Consider the following 7,082-nt stretch of genomic DNA (forward strand, 5'->3'; position numbering starts at 1 on the left):
GCCATGGGCCCATGGCAGTAGGAGTCTGCCATTGCCTAATTGTGTATGTGCATTGTTGCTAGGACGACAAATCAATGATCAATATTTTTTTCGTTTCAACTGGTTAATTAATTTCTTGTCTTTTATCTCCAGATTAACCTAGGAGCTTGTCACTTTCTTGTAGGTTTGCAGAATGCTCGGTTCTGCTAAAAGTGTGCTGGTTCCATGTCACGGGAGAGATCCCAACCAAATACCTGTTGGCAGATAGAACCTACGAAGCATACCTGATTTACATGGTAAGGAAACAAGCCAACGGCTTTCAAGATCGTGAGCAGAGCTCATCGATTAGGCTCCGTGGAGAGAGAGTTCTCTCAAACAGCATGGTCTGCCTCTGCCCTCCTGGTGACCTTGTCCCTGATGACAATGTTACTATGCCTTTAAAGAGGAAGGATGGCTGGTTTGAGATCAAGCTGGGGGAATTTACGAACAATGCCGAACTACAAGAGCAGGAAGCTGTGATTGCTGATGTGTACCAGACTGACGACTACAGCGGGGCGATAGACATCATCATTGAAGGCATGGAGTTCAGGCTCAAGAGCTGCTAGTGCTAGCTCCTTCGCCTGCACGCATGTTTCGAATGTAGTACTAATAAGCATCTGGCGTAAGATGCACCACCGTACGTACTATTACATACTTCGGTTTGCAAGTCTCTTGTTATGTTGGTTTGCTTCCATATTTCTCATTTGCATGTGTACGTGATGGACGTGATATGCAGCTTGTGCATGTTTGTGTTATTGGCTTGTAAGAACACTAAGACCATATCCATCTTGTATTTGCTTTCATAATGCATATAAGAAATTTCAAAAAAAAAATAATGCATCAAAGAAAACCAGAAAAGCTGCGCTTGTTAAGGTAGCACAAAAGCCTTGCATGAATCCTTGCTTAAATGCATAAATTGTCTTTCTCTTTGGCATTATGCCGAGCACTTTCAGTTTTCTATTCACCAACATGTACTTGCTGTCTACGTAATTATGGACAATCTACTTGCTCATGTTGTCGGGATGACCCTCGGTGGTGCCGAGTGTATTATCCCGAGTTTTTCCTAAGCCAAAGAAAGAAAATCTAGAAAGGAATTAAAAGAAATCTTTGTTCTTATGTCAAGAGTTAATTAAGTAAATTAAATTATTTAATTAATTCTACCTAACGGCCGCGAATACGTTTGACATGTCAAAATTAATTAACAGAATGCATGGTTGAAATTCCACAGAAAACATGTTTTAAGTTTCGATGAATAAAACTCGTTCAAAGTTTAATTAAAGTCGGCAACCGTTTTTTTCCTTCTCCTTTAGCTATAGGACCTTTTATCATTCCTTGGCTAAAGTCACATGTATTAAATGTTGGTCTAGAACCGGTCCGAGTACACAATATAATAAATTAATATAGATCCATTGTCTTAATTAAACAAATAAAATAACAGAGTCATATACAACATAGTGAAAAAATAAAAATCTAGTGCTGCAACATAGAAACATCAGCAGTGGACACAGCCAACATGTAACACTTAAGCAGAGCGAGTCGCCTGATTTTCAAACGGTTCTTCGTCGAACCCTGCTTCGCCTTTTGGAAAACAGAAAACTGAGTACAACTACCGTACTCAACAAACCACACTGAACAAATGCAATAAATAGATGCATAAGGACGTAGAAAAGAATAAAAGGCTGAGGGGTTAAATTTTGCATAAAATAATATTTACAAAGCAATTACTTTAGTAAAAGCAAAAATAATTGAACAATTAAATAACACTACAACAACTTAGTATAAATCCATCGTCTCAATTAAACAAATAAAATAAATAGAGTTTTAACAACACAGCATAAAAAGAAAAATCTAATGTAGCTATCAAATAACCATAGCAACAAGCACAAACCAATAGGCAATACTTGAGCGTAGCGACTCGCCTAATCTTCAAACAGCTCCTTGTCAGACGCAACTTTGACTTCTAGGAAAAAGGGGGAAACACATGATTAAGTACAAACACCATACTCAAGAAACCATACTGAATAAATACAATAAATAGATGCATAAGGGTGTACAAAAGAATAAAAGTCTCACGGGTTAAATTTTGTATAAAACAACATTTACAAAGTAATTACTTTAGCAAAACAAAAAACATTAATAATTAAATTATAGTATTAAACCAACCACTAGTCAGTGCTAACAAACTAGGTCCAACTAACACTAATATTATGTTAAACCATAAAATACAAGTTCCACTAATACCGTGCTACGTCACAAAGTACTAGCTTAACTCATCTATCTTAAAAAAAATTAACCATGTTCATTTAATTATGAAAAAAATAAAACTAACCAAGGTGAACCTCAATCGATCGCCCATAACCAAAGACGCGATTGCTTAAACAATTTAGTTTTATCATAGGTGCACAACTTTCCGTACAAGATGGGGCCTCCATCACTACCTTTTGATAAAAAACTTTACCTACAAGATATGGTCATACATACGTATCCATATGCTGGTATGTCATCACGATATCCCGCGAAGAGGTTGTAACAGAACCATTTCACATAATCCACTCATAATCGTTCACACCACAGTGAGATTCCACCTCACGTACCCTCACCCTGGTTGAGTGGTCTCCATACTGTTACATGCTTCCTTGTGCAAGTCGCATATTTGGTTGGTTTGCCTCCATATTTCTCATTTGCACGTGTACGTGATGAACGTGCTATACAGCGCGTGTTTGTGTTATTGGGTTGTAAGGATACTAAGACTACATCCATCTTGTATTTTCTTTTATAATGCATCAAAGAAAACCAGAAAAGTTGCGCTTGTTAAGGCAGCACAAAAGCCTTCCATTTGTCCCTGCTTAAATGCATTAATTGTCTCTCTTTGGCTTTTCGCCGAGCACTTTCAGTTTCCTATTCACCAACATGTACTTGTTTATGTAATCATGGGTATTTTAGTTACTCATGTCGTAGGGATGACACCCGGTGGCGAAGGAGAAAATTGCTATTCAAAAGAGAAAATTGCCATTCTATCCCTTCTCAAGAAGTGGTTTCACAATAATGCCACTGCTAGTTTTGGCATCACTAAAATACTATTCTCGAAATATCATTTGTCCCATTTCTTCTAAAAAAAATCAATTTGACACTATTTTTATGGTGAAATAGCATTTGTGCCCCTAGCCCACTTATTTTTTAAAAAAAACCTGATTCACATTGCAAATTTAAGTGCAGAGGAAACCCAAAACCATAACCTAAACTTTATAATTGTGGGTGCTTTGTTAAAATATTAATTAAGTTAACTACTCAAATATTATTGGAGTACTTAGAATTATGTTTGAGTGGTGTATTGGTGCATATATTATATTATTTTATTTTATTTTATATATGTATTTTACTTTGTAATAAATATTTAGCACAAATATTGGAGTCCGATTGGGTCTAGATGATTAGAGATAGATTTAGAACAAATCACAGTCCATCTAACTTAGATTTATCTGTATCTTAGAATTTGTTTAAGATTTTATCTCTAATTAGAATCCGTGTGTAATAGGTTAGTTGCTAATACGGATCCATATCCGGTTAGGTTTGTTAATTTCTGGGATATAAATAGAGTATAAAATGTGGGCTCACATTGTAATTATAAAATAAGATATAACCTTAATAAACTGAATTGGACATCACTGAACATATGTATGTCTCTAGGTGGAAGCATGGCTCAAACAAAATAGCTGGCATAAATGGAAATGAAAGAGAAATATATGCATCGCAGTATCGCCCGAATTCATCTTTTACTTAATTGGACATCAAACGGTTGCAAATATTAACCCCGCTTAACAAAATGTAAATGCTATCAAAAGTACAAACATTCCTGTACTCAGCTTGTCCTTAAATGGCACAGGACTACACATTGACAATGAACATTTCAATTTCAATTTCAACACATCCCTTTCAACTCTGTCTAACCATCCCTTACCACTGAGTCCGAAACCTAGCACGTTATTTCATAAGAGATAACACAATTGGTTTGCGATCTTACCAGCCTAAGATCCTCTTCTTGCGTATAGTACATCCTTGCCCTTGAATCATCTGTAGGTTCAGGATTTGCCCTCACCCTCTTGCTGGTCCGGGAACTGGAGCTGCTCTCGGGTTCTTCAGTACCAGGGCCCCTAGGCATTCCCATCGCTGGTGGCTGACTGCAGAAGGGTGGATAGGGGACGTTCAGCATAGTGAAGCCTGGATGAGAAGGCCACGGTGCAGGCTGAGAAAACCTTGGGATGGCGTCCGGATCCTGCATGTATCGAACAAATCCGGCTGCGCTATTGGGATCCATGGCGACCTAAATGAAATCAGGGTGGGGTTAAGTGAAAGAAAAATCGGTTCATCAACTCGATTTGCAACAAAAGACCCAACATCTAGAGCAAAATCACCAACCTTCCTCAACCTCTCGACCTGCAGCTGACGGATCCAGCACCTCTTGCCCCAACCGGCGCTTGCCCCCCAGACCCAGTCGTCGGCCGGTGTTGGAGAAGGACTCACCCGGACCACAACCCGAGCACTTCGGTCCGAAGAAAACGAGAAGTTCGCGGGAAGGAAACCCTAGACTTTGTGCTCCTGCACGAGAGGGCTATTTGGTCCGATTTTCTCCCGCCAGCTGAGAAACCACGCTTGGGCAGCGACCTCCCGCAATGCATATCCCTGCGTGCGTCCTCGCCGAGCTCGAGGGGGAGGCGCTCGTCTCTTCGCGAGGGAGCGTGCGGCTCTACAGGCCCGAAGAAAAGTGCCACCTAGCCTCCTCTCTCTCCGCCGTGGCAAGCCCAGGCCGAACGCCACCTAGGCCCGGTGTGAATGGCCTAATCGTACAGTACGTAGAATGGTGTCGTTGAGAGGCAGAAGAAGACCGTGGTGACTGCGGCACGGTCCATGCTAAAAGGAGCTGCCATGCTAGCTCTTTTGTGGGGTGAGGCAGCGGTAGTACGGTGTACAATACTTAAGGGAATTGCTATACGAGAGCAGGCTGTTTTTTTTTTTGTTGTGTCGGCTGTTTTTCTTGCTGCACGGCCATTGCATTGTCTGTCCAAGATTCGTGCTGCACAGCCTCCCAAAATAAGAAAAAGGCCTCCACTTAATACGAGATAAGATAATTTGCGAATTAAATTAGTGCTGCAAACATGTTTTGTTTTGTACTCTTATCATATTTATACCTTTTTATGGTAGCAAACATTTCAACGTGTACTACCAACACCAAGCTAGTTTTGTGGGTTTTGTTAGTACAAGAAGAAACTAAGATATGTTCTGTAAGTTTTATTCCCTTAGCAATAGAAAAAAGAAAGTTTTATATGTTTTGTCTGCAAACTTGATTTGAAGTATCAAATAGGATTTGCAAAACCACCTGTGGAGCCAAAGCAACCACCTAGCGGTAGGGCAGCAACTGTGTGGCACCGCTAAAATCGTTTCCAACTCGTACAACAACATTTAAGTTCAATATTTTGGACTCTGCGCGGCAATCCACATTAATCGGCAATTTGAACCGAAAACCTCCCCTAGTTGAACCATTGTAAGCAACAGCAAGGATGGTTTTGTCATGGTTTCATTGCAATAACCGTATGGTTTGAAGTCAAAACCCCCACTTGTTAACCGATTTTTTTTTAATTTGGACTAATTTTATCCAAATGAAATTGTTGCTTACCGCTACCATGCTGTTGCAGTAACTTGGTTACACTACAATGGTAACAAGTGATTTCGTGACTCCTGCTATCAACTAATATCTTGTTGCTTTGTTAATGTTAGCAGGACATCATACAATCAATGCATCATGATTGTCACCCCATAGCTGTCCTTGCTAGCGCAATGAGTATTTTTTCTATCGTCCATTAAGATGCAAACCCTTCAACTTAGAGTAAGTACTTTCGGAATGCATGATCTGCATACCTAATCTAAAAGTTTGGCAATGGGTCCAAAATAATTCCTAAAAAATGGCCTAACAGAGGGTGTAGCGGGCTGGCCGCAAAACTGCTAGAATCTATTGTGCCATTGACTTTGCCCTAGTTCTATGAATCATCCATAACTTTATTTAGTTCATAGCATGCCATCTAATTTTGCTTAACTTTGACAATTTACCATCACCTCCGCTTAGTCTATGTTAGTAGTATACAATTTTATTCTAATGAATAAAATACCCATGAGATAAAAACTTCCAAAATTTGAACAAAAATTCTGAAATATCATATTTTAAATTTCTGGGTAATTTTTGGATGTTTACAATATGATATTTTATAATTTACAAATTTTTTTGATGGTTAAAAAAATTGATGGCATATTATAGCTCCAAACAAACTCAGTGGTAAATCGTGGAATTGCATGAAACAATTAGTTTCTAGTATAATTTCTCAAACTGCTAAGCACCCTTTCCTCCCACAAATGGGCTTCACAATTTTGCAGGCGACCTATAGAGGAGAAAAACATCATGGCAATGGGCAGCAAGGGGCTACCTGCAAAAATGGTAGCCTCCCTTCTCCCGTGTGTGCCCTTCCATGGCCTTTTGCGGACATCACCCTAGTCGCCCACTATGAGGAAGTGCACGAGAGGACCGTTTACAAATTGTCGGCCTCTGTTGGCTTGCTGTCTACGGAAGTGTTTGCCATGTCAAAAAAAACACCTAGGAGAAGAATGTTTCGAAATACCCATCCCGAGGCATTGGGGTATAGATTTCTATATTTTCAAAGAAAAATTTAAATCTTAAATAGAACATATATAAATAGAAAAACTCGCTTAAGTGGCAAAACCACTTTAGTGTTTAAGTATTTAAAAAGCCGAAGACTAACTTTAGTGGGCTACCTTTTCCAGCTCACGTAAAAAACTGTTGAATGAAATGAATTATTTTTTTGCGAACAAAAAATCTCTTTTGCGCACGGATTTTTTGGACGGTACACACGTTTGCAACCTTTTTTATCGTACGGTCAAAATTCCTGCTGAAATTACAAATTTTTTCAGCAGGCTGTCACACAGACAGTCCCATACATAATTGTTCAATTGTTTTGTTTTTGCTAAAATAATTGCTTTGTAAACGTTGTTTTGTGTAA

General features: G+C 39.1%; 1 long non-coding RNA gene across 1 annotated transcript; it reads right to left on the reverse strand.

Moving 5' to 3' along the window:
* Positions 1-1,808: 1,808 nt before the first annotated feature.
* Positions 1,809-4,661, reverse strand: LOC107305294. The gene is made up of 3 exons (XR_005812712.1): positions 4,435-4,661; positions 4,040-4,339; positions 1,809-1,978 (listed from the first exon to the last, which is right to left on the reverse strand). It is a non-coding gene; the product is annotated as an uncharacterized LOC107305294 (long non-coding RNA).
* Positions 4,662-7,082: the final 2,421 nt, after the last annotated feature.

The sequence above is a fragment of the Oryza brachyantha genome, chromosome 11, assembly GCF_000231095.2.
Source record: "Oryza brachyantha chromosome 11, ObraRS2, whole genome shotgun sequence".
Taxonomy (NCBI): Eukaryota; Viridiplantae; Streptophyta; class Magnoliopsida; order Poales; family Poaceae; genus Oryza; species Oryza brachyantha.